The following is a 19057-nucleotide window of genomic DNA, read 5'->3' as shown; positions in this document are numbered from 1 at the left end:
GGGTAGGGTGTGGGTACTACCGTGGGTATAAAATCATGCCCATACCCTACCCATGCGGGTACGGTATCCGCGGGTACCCATACCCATGGGTAAAATTGCCATCCTTATTAGCACCTGCATCATGTCATTTTGATTGCTCTTTTTGCCAATGGCTATCCTAACATTGCTGACATGCTTTTTGGTATAAGGAGTATTTCCGCCTCTCAAGTAACTTAGGGATTGCCATTATTTTTCATGTTGGTAGCTTCACAACATTGAATGTTCGGATTAGGAGCTTCTCTTCCTCTGTCCTGTGCTTATGAGAACGAAGGTATTTCACTTCTATGTGAGGACTCAAATCATGGTTGTGTTCTAGGTTTATGGTTGTTATCACCCACTTCTCATCCTTCTTGGTGACAATGAGTTGAGCTTTACACCCTGTTATTGCAATGGTGTTTGCTTTTTTCTTCCTCGCGTTCTGATAGGGCTCTTGTCCTGTCTTCTGTTGCCTTGTGTCACGTCGTTTCTTCCTCCTGTTCTCTTGTTCTTCTTCGTCAATTACTCCTCCTGACCGATTGAACTTGAAAGTTACCCAAGTTGGTGCACTGCCTCTTTGTTTCTTGCCACAAAAGCGAGCTGCCTTCTTCACAGAAAAACCAGCAATTGAGGCATACTCATTGTAAAAGTTGTAAGCTGCATCATCCGTATCAAAGACCATGTCCACATGGGGTACATGATGGCTACGCACTTCTTGGCTAGAACTCTGGGCAGCAACTATACTGTCATTTTCAAGGAATATCAGTATATCTTCCTGTGTCAATTGTTCAACTTCGTCAGCTGCACCACTGTTCTCTTGTTGTCCAGCAGTTGTAATAATAATATCAGAGGCTTTTTGCAACAACGCTGGAGAAACACCATCCTCAGAATCAGAATCATTGTCAGAAGCAATCTCAGTTGACACCATAGAGCAGTTTTTGTTTCCTCATGCATCGATCTGCATATCATTGTCCCAGTTCAAATCATTCAAGCTTTCTGAAAAACGGTTGTCAACAAAAGGTTCAAGCTTTGTATCATGCTGGTTATCGACTTCAGATGTACGCTGAGCTCCACCCCTAGTGTGTGCTTGCAACGGATCTTCTGATGATCTACTGTATCGCCCAGTTATCATGTACATATCATTCTGTAGAGAGAGTTTTTAATAATTTTAGACAGCAGGCAAACATTCTTTGTTCATGTGACACAGACACGAGTTTAAGCAGAAAAAACATACCTCAGTATGAACAAAGCGATCTTCTTGTGATTGTGAGGATGCATATCTAGCACCCTGAAAAGTAAAACAACACTAGTTAGTTCTTTATTTGATGTGTTTTCTTTTGGGTTTATTTGTAAGACAATACAGTTTTTCCCTATAAACCAAGCCAACATGAGTATGTTAGTAGAGAACCTCTTCTTCGGCAGCAAGTAGCAGTTGCATATATGACGTAGGGGCTTCATAAGCGACATTGTTTACCTGCATTGTTATTTTTTCCAATTTATTTTAAAACATTCATAGTAAAATATCTCTTTTTTCTTCCCTTTCTCTCTAAACTGAAAGTGTTTTTTTTCCAACAGAAAACACTTACATCCTAGAGGGGGTTGGAGCGGCGCAGACACTTGGTTGGACTCACCCACTGAAGTATGTGCACCCAGGTTTACAGGCAAGTTCACCTGCACAAAGAACTTTTAACATTCATAGGATGTCATTTTAATTGTTTTTGCTCTTTCTTTTTTGCATTTTCCTTTGTTGTTTAAAAAAAAATGTCAACTGAGAATATCAAAAGGAAACGATTTTTTTCCAAGACACCAGAAATACATGTTTATTGCCAACATTATTGAAGCTACCATACATCGTTGCACTCACTGGAATGTTTAGGGCATTCCCATGTGTTGTGTTAATAGTAGCAGGAGGGAGCATTTGATTTTGCATCCAGGGATGTGTATGATGCATCCCCTCGTTCCAAGCACCAGAATTCAGCCACTGCTGTTGCTGGCTATTTTGCCCCCCCCTGTTTTTTATTTTTCCCACAGAATAGTACAACAGATCATATGTCAAATTTAATCATATTCTCTTTTTCTGTAAGCAAATAACCAGAATAGTACAAGCAAGATTCAGATGTCCATTGAAATTTCATTCTTTTTTTTGCAGGAACTAACCTAAGAACTAAATAGAGAAGCTCCATAAGCATAAAAAATAGTTGCAATCAAGGTCAAGACTTTTTTTGTCAGGTATATGAAGGATGCATCACCTAGAGAGAGAGCTCCATGTCTTTTTGTGAAATTGCAGCTATGAGGGTTGTTCTATATGCTTATTATTCTCCGTTTTCCCCATGTGTTTTCAGAACAGAAACACTGAAGAATCAAAGGGCAAGATAGTTCAAGGACAGAAAGAAGAAAACTAGATCTGGAGAGGGGTGCATACCCTGGTGAGTGCTTTGTCCCCTCTGATGTCTTCCTGCATCCATGTATAGCTTCTCTTCTCTTTCTCCTCTCCGTTTCTCCTTGCGTTCTTTGAGCAAATCAGTCCCCTGCATCTGCTCACATTGCCATTTTGGAGGGGAAAGCTTTGTGCCCTGGCGGCTGGGGCTGGAGGAGGAAGGAGGAGGAGGGTGATACGTCTCCAACGTATCTATAATTTTTGATTGCTCCATGCTATTATATTATCATTCCTGGATGTTTTACAATCATTTTATATCATTTTTTGGTACTAACCTATTGACATAGTGCCAAGTGACAATTGCTGTTTTCTGCATGTTTTCTACATCACAGGAAATTAATACCAAACAGAGTCCAAAGCAACGAAACTTTTCATGGCTTTTTTGGACCAGAAGACATCCAGTGGGCCGGAGAAGCACCTGGGGGGTGCTCTGAGGGGAGCACAACCCACCAGGGCGCGCTTGGAGGCGCACCCTGGTGGGTTGTGCCCACCTCGGGTGCCTCCCGAACCACCTCTTAACTCTATAAATACCCAAATACTCCAGAAACCCTAGGGGAGTCGACGAAAATCAATTCCATCCGCCGCAAGTTCCAGAACCACCAGATCCAATCTAGACACCATCATTGAGGGGTTCATCATGTCCATTGGTGCCTCTCCGATGATGTGTGAGTAGTCTTTTGTAGACCTACGGGTCCGTAGTTAGTATCTAGATGGCTTCCTCTCTCTCTTTTGATTCTCAATACAATGGTCTCTTGGAGATCCATATGATGTAACTCTTTTTGCGGTGTGTTTGTTGGGATCCGATGAACTTTGAGTTTATGATCAGATCTATCGTTTTATCCATGAAAGTTATTTGAGTCTTCTTTGATCTCTTATATACATGATTGCTTATAGCCTCGAATTTCTTCTCCGATATTTGGGTTTTGTTTGGCCAACTTGATCTATTTATCTTGCAATGGGAAGAGGTGCTTTGTGATGGGTTCGATCTTACGGTGCTTGATCCCAGTGATAGAAGAGGGACTGACACGTATGTATCTGATGACCCACAAGTATAGGGGATCAATTGTAGCTCTTTTCGATAAGTAAGAGTGTCGAACCCAACGAGGAGCAGAAGGAAATGACAAGTGGTTTTCAGCAAGGTAATGTCTGCAAGTGCTGAAATTGTAAGTAACAGAGTAGTTTGATAGAAAGATAATTTGTAACGAGCAAGTAACGATAATAGTAACAAAAGTGCAGAAAGATAGCCCAATCCTTTTGAGGCAAAGGACATGCCAAAACGGTCTCTTATAATAAGCAAAGTGTTCTTGAGTGTACACGGGAATTTCATCTAGTCACTTTCATCATGCCAAAACTTCCTACTTATGATTAACCCCCTCGCAAGCATCCGCAACTACGAGAAAAGTATTAAGAATAAATTCTAACCATAGCATTCAACTTTTGGATCCCTTCGGTCCCTTGCAATGGGAAGAGGTGCTTTGTGATGGGTTCAATCTTACGATGCTTGATCCCAGTAACAGAAGGGGAACCGATACGTATGTATCGTTGCTATTAAGGATAACAAGATGGGGTCTATTTCTACATGAATATATCTTGTCTACATCATGTCATTGTTCTTATTGCATTACTCCGTTTTTTCATGAACTTAATACACTAGATGCATGCTGGATAGCGGTCGATGTGTGGAGTAATAGTAGTAGATGCAGGCGGGAGTCGGTCTACTAATCTTGGACGTGATGCCTATATAATGATCATTGCATGGACATCGTCATGATTATTTGAAGTATTATCAATTGCCCAACAGTAATTCGTTTACCCACCGTTTGCTATTTTTCTCGAGAGAAGCCACTAGTGAAATCTACGGCCCCCGGGTCTCTTCTTTATTATATTTGCCTTTGCGATCTATTTTTATTTTCTATTATTTTCAGATCTATTAAACCAAAAATAAAAAAATACTTGCTGCACTTTATTTTATTTGGCGTTCGATCTATCAATTTATTACAACTTTCTCACGTCCTTGTGCCAATTTCTGGCGCCGTTACCCGAAAGGGATTGACAACCCCTTTAACACGTCGGGTTGCGAGTGGTTGTTATTTGTGTGCAGGTGCTGTTTATGTAGTGTTGCTTGGTTCTCCTACTGGTTCGATAACCTTGCTCTCATCACTGAGGGAAATACCTACCGTTGTTGTGCTGCATCATCGCTTCCTCTTTGGGGAAATACCGACGTAGTTCTAGCAGACATCAAAAGGAATTTATGGCGCCGTTGCTGAGGAGACATCATCAACATCTACCAGGTTCCTAATCACAAATCTCATCTCCTCGCAATTTACATTATTTGCCATTTGCCTCTCGTTTTCCTCTCCCCCACTTCACAAAAATTTACCGTTTTATTCACCCTTTTTTTCCGTTCGCCGTTTTCTTGCCGGATCTATCCGTGTTCTTGCTTTCTAGTCATAATGGCTAGCGTGTCTACTCCTCCTTTATCACCAGATTTTGAAGTTTTATACTTCAAGCAACGACAAGGAGAAAATTTGAAAGATGCTTGGTATAGGCTAATGGAATCATGTCGTGTTTGCAACTTAAAGGGGGACGCTAAGATTTTGCTTCATAATTTTTACATAGGATTGGATTTGCATCATAGACAACTCTTAGATTTTGCCGCTAAAGGGAATTTTATTGAGCTTGATGCTAATGCTGCCTATGAAATCCTAGAAGGAATTTTGGGGGTTCCACCTCCAAAGAAGGGGTTTTCTTTCACCCCAGAGGGAGTTCAAATGTTGGACAAACTTGGTGATTTACATGAACATATGGTTGAATTGCAAAAACATAACGAACCCCTCAAACATCTTAATGGTAGTATCAATCGCATGAATACCTTGATTACTCTTTGTAATAAGCAATTGGATATTTTAGATCTAAAGATGGTATATTTTTCTGAGAATTTAGGGAAGCGCAAAGAGCCTCCCGGGTTTTAGAAAGCCCTTACAAAAGTTGCCAATATGGATGACAAAACTTAGATCCTTGCTTTATGCCTAGCTAGGGGCGTAAAACGATAGCGCTTGTTGGGAGGCAACCCAATGAATAAAATTTATTTTTGCTTTTTGCTCTCTGTTCTTGAGTGTTTGCACAATTATGCTAATATTATGATTGTGTTTTTTGTGTTTTAATTAGTGTTTGTGCCAAGCAAAGCCTTTACGATCATGTTGGGTGATAGTTGCTTTGATCTAGTTGAAAAACAGAAACTTTTGCATTCAGAAAAACAATTGTTAAAAATCACAGAAGCGACGAAAAATTCTGATTTTTTTACACAAGATTAATATACAAATTGTCTACGTTCCCCTAATGTTTCAGAATTTTTGGAGTTACAGAAGTATTCAAAATATCCAAATTGCTAAAGACTGTTCTGTTTTTGAGAGATTCTGTTTTCTTTGCGTTGTGTGCTTGTTTTGATGATTCTATGGTTTTCTTTGATGAGTTTTTGCCATAGAAAAGTTGGAACGTAGTAGATATAATGCAAGAATAAAATATGAATTGGTTTGCTACAATACTTATAGTAGTGATTTGTTTTCTTATACTAACGGATCTCACGAAGGTTTTGTTGAGTTTTGTGTGATTGAAGTTTTCAAGTTTTGGGTGATGTTACGATGGATGAAGGAATAAGGATTAAGAAGAGCCTAAGCTTGGGGATGCCCATGGCATCCCAAGCTATTATACAAAGAGAAGCAAGAAACTAAGTTTGGGGATGCCCGAGTGGCATCCCCTCTTTCTTCTAACGACCATCGGTATTTTACTCAGAACTATATTTTTATTCGTCACATACTATGAGTTTTGCTTGGAGCATCTTGTATGATATGATTCTTTGCTTGTTTTGCTTTTTATTTTAAGTTTTTAATCCTTGCTGGACACACTTACTTGAGAGAGCCAAAATTATGCCATGACTTGTTAGAATTGCTCACTATGCTTCACTTAAATTTTTATGAGCTATGGAATTGCTCTAGTACTTCACTTATATCTTTTTGAGCACGGTGTGCTTTAGTATTTTTGAAGAAATGCTCTCATGCTTCACTTAGATTTATTTGATAGTTATTAATTTCTTTAAGAAATTCTCTCTCGCTTCACTTAAATTAATTTGAGAGAAAGAAATATTATGCTCATGATCTTCACTTATATTTGTTTGAGCTTATCAAAAGCAACACACGAAAATTAGTCCCAAAGTGATAGATATCCAAGGAGGATATAATAAAAACTTTCATGAAGATCATTGGACAAAATAAACTTGATATCTTGTAATAGTTTTGAGATATGATGATGTGATATGTGAGTCATGTTGATGAGTAATTATGCTTTAGTAAGAATATTGGTGTTAAGGTTTGTGATTCCCTATGCAAGCACGAAAGTAAATAGTTATGCAATGAAATTACATCCTACTTGTGGTGCATTATTCGGTGTTAATTATGCTCAATGCTCGCTTATGAGATTATCGTTTCTTGGTTAGTCGCTTCTCAATCTTTTGCTAGCCTTCATTTTGCACTAAGTATGATCACTACTTGTGCATCCAAAATCCTTTAAACCAGTTTTGCCCCATGAGTCCACCATACCTACCTATATGCGGTATTCTTCTATTGTTCTAAGAAAATTTGTATGTGCCATCTCTAATTTTCAAAATAACTTCTCTTTTGTGTGCTCGTACCGCTCATGAAGCAGTTGGGGGTGGCTAATATATTTCCATGCTAGATATGTTATTCTCACGATGAGTGTTTATTCACTTGTCATTGCACGAGAGTAAGGCAAAGGTATTAGGGATGCCCAGTCCCGAAATCAAAAATGAATTTACTTTATGTTGTCAAATAATAAATTCCTTGGAAAGTGTTGGTATGGAAGGCACCGGTGGATACGGCTAGCCATGGAAAGTGAAAATATGGTTGAAAAAGGAATAAACTTTAATTTCTGTTTGGGAACCGCCTATGATATATCTAGCATGGAAAGTATTGGGAACTTCTCGATCGTTCTCGTTGATAGGAAAAGCATGCCTCCCAAAATGTTTTTATCTCTATGTTTTTTCGCTTTGAGCTCTAGCACCTCTACAAATCCCTACTTCCCTCTGCGAAGGGCCTTTCTTTTACTTTATGCAATTTTTATTTTTAATTTGAGTCTCCATCTTCTCTTATAAAGCACCAATGAAGGGGCACTACGATCATACTTGAGCATTGGGTGTAGCTAACATGCGAATGTGTTTCATGAATGGATCAATGATTGAGCATGATGGGCTAGGGATAGCTTATTTTAGCGTTGATATTTTGAAAGACCTAGTTGCTTGTTGATATGCCTGAGTATTTAAGTCTCATGTCAAAACTAGACTATTGCTTTGAACCATATAAAAGTCCAAATGTCCATGCTACAAAGAAAAGAATATGAGATGAATATGTTAGGCAGCATTCCACAACAAAAATTTTGTTTTTATGATTTACCTACTCGAGGACGAGCAGGAATTAAGCTTGGGGATGCTGATATGTCTCCAACGTATGTATAATCTTTGATTGTTCCATGCTGCTATATTATCATTCTTGGATGTTTTACAATCATTTTATAGTCATTTTATATCATTTTTTGGTCTTAACCTATTGACATAGTGCTAAGTGCCAGTTGCTGTTTTCTGCATGTTTTCTACATCACAGGAAATCAATACCAAATGGAGTCCAAACACAACAAAACTTTTTGTGGATTTTTTGGACCAGAAGACATCTAGTCGGCCGGAGAAGCACCTGGGGGGGTGCTCCAACGGGAGCACAACCCACCAGGGCGCGTCTGGAGGCCCAAGCGCGCCTTGGTGGGTTGTGCCCACCTCGGGTGCCTCCCGAACCGCCGTTTACTCTATATATACCCCAATATTCCAGAAACCATAGGGGAGTCAATGAAAATCAATTCCAGCCGCCGCAAGTTCCAGAACCACCAGATCCAATCTAGACACCATCACTGAGGGGTTCATCATGTCCATTGGTGCCTCTCCGATGATGCGTGAGTAGTCTTTTGTAGACCTATGGGTTCGTAGTTAGTAGCTAGATGGCTTCCTCTCTCTCTTTCGATTCTCAATACAGTGGTCTCTTGGAGATCCATATGATGCAACTCCTTTTGCGGTGTGTTTGTTGGGATCCGATGAACTTTGAGTTTATGATCAGATCTATCTTTTTATCCATGAAAGTTATTTGAGTCTTCTTTGATCTCTTATATGCATGATTACTTATAGCCTCGTATTTCTTCTCCGATATTTGGGTTTTGTTTGGCTAACTTGATCTATTTATCTTGCAATGGGAAGAGGTGCTTTGTGATGGGTTCAATCTTATAGTGCTTGATCCCAGTGATAGAAGGGGAACCGACACGTATGTATCTGATGACCCACAAGTATATGGGATCAATTGTAGCTCTTTTCGATAAGTAAGAGTGTCGAACCCAAGAAGGAGCAGAAGGAAATGACAAGTGGTTTTCAGCAAGGTAATGTCTGCAAGTGCTGAAATTGTAAGTAACATAGTAGTTTGATAGCAAGATAATTTGTAACGAGCAAGTAACGAAAATAGTAAAAAAAGTGCAGCAAGATAGCCCAATCCTTTTGAGGAAAAGGACAGGCCAAAACGGTCTCTTATAATAAGCAAAGTGTTCTTGAGTGTACACGGGAATTTCATCTAGTCACTTTCATCATGTTGATTCGATTTGTGTTCGCTACTTTGATAATTTGATATGTGGGTGGACCGGTGCTTAGGTGCTGTTCTTACTTGAACAAACCTCCTACTTATGATTACCCCCTCGCAAGCATCCGCAACTACGCGAAAAGTATTAAGAACAAATTCTCACCACAGCATTAAACTTTTGGATCCCTTCGGTCCCTTACAGAATAGCGCATAAACTAGGGTTTAAGCTTCTGTCACTCTCGCAGCCCATCATCTAATAACTACTCCACAATGCATTCTTTTAGGCCCAAATATGGTGAAGTTTCATGTAGTCGACGTTCACATGACACCACTAAGGGAATCACAACATACATACTATCAAAATATCGAACACATATCAAGTTCACATGATTACTTGCAACATGATTTCTCCCGTGACCTCAAGAACAGAAGTAACTACTCACAAATGATAATCCTGCTCAAGATCAGAGGGGTATTAAATAGCATATTGGATCTGAACATATAATCTTCCACCAAATAAACCATATAGTAATCAACTACAAGATGTGATCAACACTACTAGTCACCCACAAGCACCAATCTATAGTTCCAGTACAAAGGTTGAACACAAGAGATGAACCAGGGTTTGAGATGAGATGGTGCTGTTGAAGATGTAGATGGAGATTGCCCTCCCCAAGATGGGAGAGTTGTTGGTGATGATGATGATTTCCCCCTCCGGGAGGGAAGTTCCCCCAGCGGAAAGTGCTCCTACCCACGTTCCGCCTCGAGACGGCGGCGCTCCATCCCGAAAGTCTTTTCCTCATTTTTTCTAGGTCAAAATGACTTATATACCAGAAGATGGGCACCGGAGGTGGGCCTGGGTGAGCACAACCCACCAGAGCACGCCTGGGCTCCCTGGCGCGCCCAGGTGGGTTGTGCCCACCTGGTGGGCCCCCTCTGGTACTTATTTGATCCAGTATTATTCGAATATTCCATAATAAATCTGTGTAAAGTTTCAGCTTGTTTGGAGTTGTGTAGAATAGGTGGCCTGACGTAGCTTTTCCAGGTCCAGATTTCCAGCTGCCGGAATTCTCCCTCTTTGTGTGTACCTTGCATATTATGAGAGAAAAGGCATTAGAATTACTCCAAAAAGCATTATTATACGATACCGAGGCACCTCCCCCAAGCTTGGCGGAAGCCAAGGGGAGTGCCCATACCCGAAACTCAGTTTTCTTTTGGTGATGAAGAAGGAGGTGGTGGTGATGAAGAAGTAAAGAGTTTGCCCTTCTTTTCCTCCAACTTACCCCGAACGATAAAGTTATCTACTCTCAACTCATAGTTCTCCATCTCGAGCTTTATTATCCTCTTGCATAATGCCTCCATGCTTTCGTTTTTGAAACGGGGAGGAACTGTTTCGTCTTCATCCTCCTCAGAGGTCCAGCTATAGTGCTCTGCATCCCCATAAGACTTGGGGTTTGCGATGAAATCAGCAACATAGCTCTCACACTGAGAGTCTTGGGATGACATATTTTCAGATCTATCAAGGAAACAACAAGAAAAGAAAACAGAAGATTTCTCCGCGATACGGTGGTCAATAGGTTCGGGGGGTATAAAAAGATCTTTTATCTTGGGAAACAAGCAAACGTGAGAAAAACGGAGTCCGGAAGGTGCCCCAGGTGGGCACAACCCACCTGGGCGTGCCTGGCAAGCCAGGGTCACTTTCCCGGTAGGTTCTTATTTTCCTAATTTTCTAAATATTCCAAAACTGACAAAAAAAAATTTTGCGAATTTTTTGGAGTCCGTTTACTTACCGTATCACGTACCTCCTATTTTTCCCGATTCTGGAGTGTTCCAAAAGGACTCTTTTTAATAGAGGTTTTGTGATCAGCACTACTGGTTCGAATAGCCTCTATCCATTTAGTAACATAATCAACATCAACCAAAATATGTGTATACCCATTAGAGGAAGGAAAAGGTCCCATGTAATCAAATCCCCAAACATCAAATGGTTCAACAACAAGTGAATAATTCATAGGCATTTATTGACGCTTATCGATATTACCTATTCTTTGACATTCATCACATGATAAGACGAACTTACGGGCATCTTTGAAGAGAGTAGGCCAATAAAATCCGGACTGCAATACCTTGTGAGCAGTTCTGTCTCCAGCATGATGCCCTCTATAGCTTCGGAGTGACATTTCCGTAGGATTTGCCCCTGTTCATGCTCAGGTACACAACGTCTAATAATACCATCTACTTCTTCTTTATAAAGATGTGGGTCATCCCAAAAGTAATGTCTTAAACCATATAAGAATTTTTTCTTTTGTTGGTAAGTAAAGCTAGGTGGTAAATTTTTAGCAACAATGTAATTAGCATAGTCAGCATACCAACGAGTGTTACGAGAAACATTTATTGCAGCTAGCTGTTCAACAGGAAAACTATCATCAATTGGTAGTGGGTCATCAAGCACATTTTCAAGCCTAGACAAGTTATCAACTACGGGGTTCTCAGCTCCTTTCCTATCAGTAATATGTAAATCAAATTCTTGTAGCAAGAGAACCCATCGAATAAGTCTAGGTTGAACATCTTTATTTTCCATAAGATATTTAATAGCAGCATGATCGGTGTGAACAATTACTTTTGAATCAATAATATATGATCTAAATCTATCACAAGCAAACACCATTGCTAGAAATTCTTTTTCAATAGTTGCATAATCCGTTGTGCACTGTCTAGAGTTTTACCAGCATAATGAATAACATTCAGTTTCTTGTCAACTCTTTGTCCTAGAACAACACCAACAACATAATCACTAGCATCACATATAATTTCAGAAGGCAAGTTCCAATCAGGTGGTTGAACAATAGGTGCAGAAATTAAGGCTTTCTTGAGTGTTTTGAAGGCTTCTAAACAATCATCATCAAAAACAAAAGGAACATCCTTTTGCAAAAGATTCGTAAGAGGCCTAGAAATTTAGAGAAGTCTTTGATAAATCTCCTATAGAAACCAGCATGACCTAGGAAACTACGAATACCTTTGATATCTTTAGGACATGGCATTTTGTCAATTGCATCAACCTTAGCTTTGTCCACTTCAATACCTCTTTCAAAATTTTTATGGCCCAGAACAATACCATCATTAACCATAAAGTGGCACTTCTCCCAATTCAAGACAAGATTTGTTTGCTCGCATCTCTGCAAAACTCGATCAAGATTGCCTAAACATTCATCAAAAGACTTCCCATAAACAGAGAAGTCATCCATGAAAACCTCAACAATCTTTTCACAAAAGTCAGAGAATATAGCAGTCATACATCTTTGAAAGGTAGCAGGTGCATTGCATAAACCGAAAGGGATACGTCTATAAGCATAAGTTCCAAAGGTACAAGTGAAAGTGGTTTTTTCTTGATCAGGTTGAGAAACAGGTATTTGCGAAAAACCAGAATATCCATCAAGGAAGCAACAGTGTGTGTGCTTAGATAATCATTCTAGCATTTGATCAATAAAAGGCAGAGGGTAATGATCTTTTCTAGTTGCTTTGTTTAATTTTCTAAAATCAATTACCATTCTTTAGCCTATAACAATTCTTTGTGGAATAAGTTCATTCTTATCATAAGGAACAAAAGTAATACCTCCTTTTTTAGGAACACAATGAACATGACTTACCCACCTACTATCAGCTATAGGATAAATTGTACCTGCTTCCAGAAGTTTTAATATTTCCGTTCTTACCACTTCTTTCATCTTCGGATTTAACCGACGTTGGTGATCAACAACGGGTTTAGCATCAGGTTCCATATTAATCTTGTGCTGACATAGAGTGAGACTAATGCCCTTTAAATCATCAAGAGTATATCCAATAGCCGCTCGGTGCTTCCTTAGAACTTTCAATAATCTTTCTTCTTCATGTCCTGAAAGGTTAGCACTAATAATAACAGGATATATCATCTTTTCATCAAGATAAGCATATTTCAAAGTGTCTGGCAATTGTTTTAATTCAAACACATGATCACCTTTAGGTGGAGGAGGACCTCCTAGAGTTTCAATAGGCAAATTGTGTTTGAGCAGAGGACGTTGTTCAAAGAAAATCTTATCTATTTCATTTCTTTCATGCATATGTAAATCATTTTCATGGTTTAACAAATATTGTTCTAAAGGATCTATAGGAGGCACGGCAATAGAAGCAAGACCAATTATTTCATCCTTACTAGGCAATTCTTTTTCATGAAGCTTTCTACTAAACTTGGAAAAATTAAACTCATGAGACTCATCACCAAAATTGACACCGACAGTTTGTTTCTTACAATCTATTTTAGCACTAACGGCGTTCAAGAAAGGTCTACCAAAGATAATGGGACAGAAGTCATCTTGTGGGGAACCAAGAACAAGAAAATCAGTAAGGTATTTTATTTTCCCACACAAGACTTCAACATCTCTAACAATCCCAATTGGTGAAATCGTATCTCCATTAGCAAGTTTAATAGTAACATCTATGTCTTCTATCTCTGCGGGTGCTATGTCATTCATAATTTCTTGATATAAGGTGTAAGGAATAGCACTTACTCTAGCACCTATGTCGCATAAACCATGATAACAGTGATCTCCTATTTTAACTGAGACAACGGGTGTCGGTGTCAAAACCGGCGGATCTCGGGTAGGGGGTCCCAAACTGTGCGTCTAAGGCGGATGGTAACAGGAGGAGGGGGACACAATGTTTACCCAGGTTCGGGCCCTCTCGATGGAGGTAATACCCTACTTCCTGCTTGATTGATCTTGATGATATGAGTATTACAAGAGTTGATGTACCATGAGATCGTAGAGGCTAAACCCTAGAAGCTAGCCTATGATTCTGGTTGTTCTTGTCCTACGGACTAGACCCTCCGGTTTATATAGACACTGGAGGGGGCTAGGGTTACACAGAGTCGGTTACAAGGGAGGAGATCTACATATTCGATTTGCCAAGCTTGCCTTCCACGCAAAGGAGAGTCCCATCCGGACATGGGACAAAGTCTTCAATCTTGTATCTTCATAGTCCAACAGTCCGGCCAAAGTATATAGTCCGGCAGTCCGAGGACCCCCTAATCCAGGACTCCCTCAGTAGCCCCTGAACCAGGCTTCAATGACGATGAGTTCAGCGCGCAGATTGTCTTCGGCATTGCAAGGCGGGTTCCTCCTCCGAATACTCCATAGAAGATTTTGAACACAAGGATCGTGCCCGGCTCTGCAAAACAAAATCCACATACCACCGTAGAGAGCACAATATCCCACAAATCTAATCTGCTAACAAATTTCATAGCGTGAAACCACGCCATGGCCCGGTTATTACTCAAACCGTTTTTCTCAACCAGCCACTGCACATATCGCGAGGCAGTTTTCTGGGCACGTCTTGTCGAAGCAGAGACCGTGTCCCCTTATCACGGGATTCTCATCAATACGGGTGTGGGTAACCCAACCGCGCCATCGACCACGACGCTTGGGGAACAAGCGAGCTTACCGGGCAAGTGGGGAGGCGCAGAATCCCTGCTGCCTTTATAAGGGGATAAGGACTCCCTTTCGCACCCATGCTTTCTTCTTCCCGATCCATTCCCCTTTGCTCGAGCTCCAGCGCCCGAGCGTTCGTCTTCTCTGCCCACAAAGGCCTTCCGAAAATGTCCGGATCCGGAGCAGGAGGCAAGTGGATGGCCTCTACCGTCCGGGAGAAGGATATCAAAAAGCTTCGGGAGGCCGGGTATCTGGACAAGAAAATTAGCCGATGTCTCCCGACGGTGGGACAGATCGTCCCTACTCCGGAATCCCACGAGAGGGTTGTATTCCTCCCTCACTTTGTCCGCGGGCTAGGGTTTCCCCTCCACCCGTTCGTTCGCGGCATCATGTATTATTATGGGATCGATTTTCACGATCTATCCCCCAATTCCTTCCTCAATATCTCGACATTCATTGTCGTGTGCGAGGCTTTTCTCCGCATCTCGCCACACTTCGGCTTATGGCTGAAGATTTTTAAAGTGAAGCCCAAGGTAGTGGGTGGCGAGCACGCTGAGTGTGGGGGCGCTATGGTGAGCAAGATGCCCAACGTCACATGGCCAACAGGTACTTTTAATGATTCCATCAAAGAGTGGCAACAGCAGTGGTTCTACATCACTGAGCCGCGCGGCACGGAACGGGCCGTTGCTCCTGAGTTTCGATCCGGAGCCCCTTTGCGGCTTACGTCTTGGCCCAAGAAGGGCCTGAACTGGTCTTCGTCCGACGAACTGTCGGTGCTCCAGACGCGCGTTAAAGATATGGAAGACAAGAACATCGAACTTGTCAATGTAGTCCAGGTGATGTTAGTTCGCCGGATCCTGCCTTGTCAACACCGGACATGCAATCTATGGGAATTCGATCCGGCCAAGAACCAGACCCTACGAGAGCTCTTTGGCTCCTCGCACAAAGACATCTGGAAGGTGCTTCTCAAGTCCGGCAAATCATGGCCGGACTCAGCTGAGGACCGCGGGCACCAACTGTCCCGCCCTGCAAGCTCGTTAAGTCATCATATGTTTTATCCGCATAACCCAAGGGAAATGCTTAATGTGTTTTCCACAACTCTCCTAGGGCTGGACGAAGAAGGCGGAGCGGATCCACTGTCCGGCCCCGCTGCCCGAAGAACCGGCCGGCCCACTTCTGACAAAGATGCTGGTCCCGGCACCTTACAAGGCGCCGAAGAGGAAGGCCGAGAAGGAGGCCAAAAAGACCCGGGGCGGCCTTCGTCGCCGCGGCACTTCGGACACAATATCTGAAGGCTCCAATGCCCGTTCTGCCTCCGAAGAGGATGAGGAGGAGGAGGAAGACGAATCCCCAGTGGGGGGAAGAAAGAAGAGGACGGCCTCTGTACACTTGGAGGCCGAGTCGCCTAAAAGGGGAAAAGCTCCTTTTCCGGAAGAGTCCACTGCCGCCGACAGCAGCACGGCGTGGGATCCCAGGGCCCAGCCCCTGGTAAACTCGTGAGTATATAAAATCCGAACACGTTTATGCGTCCAGACTCATCATGGCATAGTACTTTAACCTGAGCCATATTTTTTGTAGTCCGGCGAGGTCCCGCACCGAACGATCCTCATCAGAGGATTTGCTGAGCTCGGATGCTATGGAGAGCGGGACGCCCCCGAAGGCCCCTTCCCCCAAATACGTAAATAACACCGAGGCTTCATCCCAGAAGGACCCCGGCCAAGGAGGGGAGGAAAAGATCGTGAAGGCGGCGCCTGGAGGTCAAACTTCAGGGGCCGGAGACACGGGGGGAGAAGATTCCCATGGGAGTCGACGGCGGGGGCCATCTTGAATTCGGCCCTCAGCCGGACGCAGTTCTGGAGACCAGCACGGCTCCAGAATCAAGCAGGCGTGCCTGTTCCACTGGCAATCTCTGTCCAACCAGAGGTGCCGGATGCTTTGTTGGTGGCGCTGAAGAGCGCGTCCATCGTCGATGAACATCGTGCCCTTATGGGTGCGGTGATTGAGAAGATTCAGTCTGCTGAGAGTGGACTGAATGAAGCCTATATCAGCCTTATGAGAGGCTTTGAGGTATGTTTTATGAGGTTTCGAAGAGTGTCATGGTATGGATAGTAGCCCCTGATACACTGTTCGGTGAAAGAAAGAACCGGACAGAGGATCAAATTTATGTTCGTAGGAAGACTCACTTGATGACATATCTCTCTCTTCTTTTATAAGCAGGCGTCTGTAGCGGCTGCTGCCTCTCATACTGCGGAGGTCACCGGACTGAATCGAAGTCTGGAGCGGGCCAAAGAAGAACTTGGCCAGTTGAAAAGGCAGTTGGGAGATAAACAAGGTATGCGCAAGTCTTGTTCGCGTTTATTGCGAACGAATTTCCAGTATGATAAAATATGTTTCATGATTTGCGCTAGGGATGATGACCGAAGTCGAGGCTCTTAAGAAGGTTGTGGCCGAGACCGAAAGAAAGGCTGCCGCAAGGCAGGCTCTTCGTGAGAAGCACGAGGCCAGGGTTATTGAAGCTGAGCAGGAGCTTCAAGAGGCCGTGAAGAAATGCGAGGCCTTGGAGCAGAGTTTAACGGAGAAATAATCCGAACTCACCAAGGCTCATCAGGCCGCAAGCGATGCCCGGGGGGAAGCCCAAAGCACCCTGCAGGAGATCCAAGAGGCAAGTAAGATCGCGGCGGGTAAGGCTTTTTTTCATGTAAAGAAAGTATTTGAGGAGAAAATCTGTTTCTAATTTTGAATTCAGATTTCTCCAGGGGTATTTGCGGAGCTGCCCCGCAGCATATCGGATGCCGCCCAATTCTACCGAGCCGAAGAAAGGAACACTACGGATAAGCTCTTCTGGTCGCAGTATCTGGCACCGAATTATCCGGTGCCTTTTGGCGATCAACTGAAACAGCTGATCGAACTGCATAAGGCGGCGGAACTAGCCATGAAGGATTTGATTATCCGGCTATGGCCTGCCGAGCCGATTCCAAGCAGCTACTTCGGGCTCGTGAAGCGGCTTGTAAATGCCTGCCCTCGACTTGATGTCATCAAGCGGTTGGTCTGTATAGAGGGTGCGCGAATGGCCTTCGCCCGTGCAAAGGTGCACTGGGTGAAGATGGATGCTGAAAAGCTGATGACCGAGGGACCGCCAGAGGGGAAGGAGCACCGCATGCCCGAATTATATTATGAAAGTGTCCTGAAAGGATCCTACCTTGCAGTGGAGCTATGCACCAAGGACGTTATATTTCCATGAATGCAAATCATGTTGTCCTTTGTAATGTTTGAACAAGGTCATTTCTATTATTTATTGCCTGTTATATGAAAGTTTATCCTCCTGCGCGGCCGTTTTATATATTAATCCTGAGAGTTGGCCAGTCGTCGGCTTTTGCGTACGGGGGTGTTCGGGATAAACCTGATCACTCTTTATCCCAGGTTTGGGTCCTTCGAAGGAGGTGTTCAGTACAACGAACCAGGAAATCGGACTATAGGGCTTTATCACTCTCACTTAGCCATAGGAGCTTTAGGAAAGGAAGGTAGGCGCAGCCCCTGGTGTTCGGAAGACCGCACGAGGGGCTCTATAAGCACCTGATCGGAAGAAAAGCCGATCCATCGCACTCTGCATTGGTTATTGCATTATGCGGGAGAAATCCTTAAAGATTTTACAACCTCTCGAATAGCTGACCAGCTCTCGCCGTATCATGACAGTCAGTTTTCGGCTTTCTCTACTGAGGTGCTCGTCCGGAAGAACCGGGACACAATCGCAGTAGTTCTTCCTGTGCCGCCTTAGCCAATATAGCGGAACGTAAGGCAGCAAAACATGGGAGCCGGGCAAACCCAACATTTGACCCAAGACATGATTCGGAGCTGATGCATATAATGCTATAAGTTCGGGGTGCCGAACTTCCATGAAGGTGTTCGGACTTTACTGCCGTATTATGGGTAAAACGAAGCCCCTGGCATATTTAAGGCATATCGCGATGTACGGGTGCCACTTGACAAAAGAATTTCAATAAGAAATAATAGCAGATAAGCGTCATATAAATCCATATGTTGTATTTGAATAGTACGTCGATGCGTATGAGTACAAGTAATGAGATAAAAAGGGATATGCCCATCTTGCGCACTGTGTCCTGGCAAAGCAGGTTTAGACTGCTGCCTCCGTCCATAAGGACTCGTGTGAGGTGGAACCCGTCAATTATTGGGTCGAGGACTAGTGCGGCTGGATTGCCCTGTTAACCGGACGATCCATGCGGTTGAAGGTGATCGGCCCTAGTTTATATTTTGGGACGACTGGCTCCGTTAAGTCGACATCCCTAAGGGTGCGCATCCGGTCCGGGTTGGGAGTGCTTTTTACCACGTTCACCGTTTGGATTTGCGGGGGAAATTTCTTTTATCCTCCAGTATTTGGTGATCTGGGCTCCTCGTCGCCATCATCGCTTTGGAACCCCTTATCTTTGTTATTGGCGCCTGACCTG

The sequence above is a fragment of the Aegilops tauschii genome, chromosome 3 (genome assembly GCF_002575655.3).
Source record: "Aegilops tauschii subsp. strangulata cultivar AL8/78 chromosome 3, Aet v6.0, whole genome shotgun sequence".
Taxonomy (NCBI): domain Eukaryota; kingdom Viridiplantae; phylum Streptophyta; class Magnoliopsida; order Poales; family Poaceae; genus Aegilops; species Aegilops tauschii.
Note: the sequence above shows the minus strand (reverse complement) of the source record.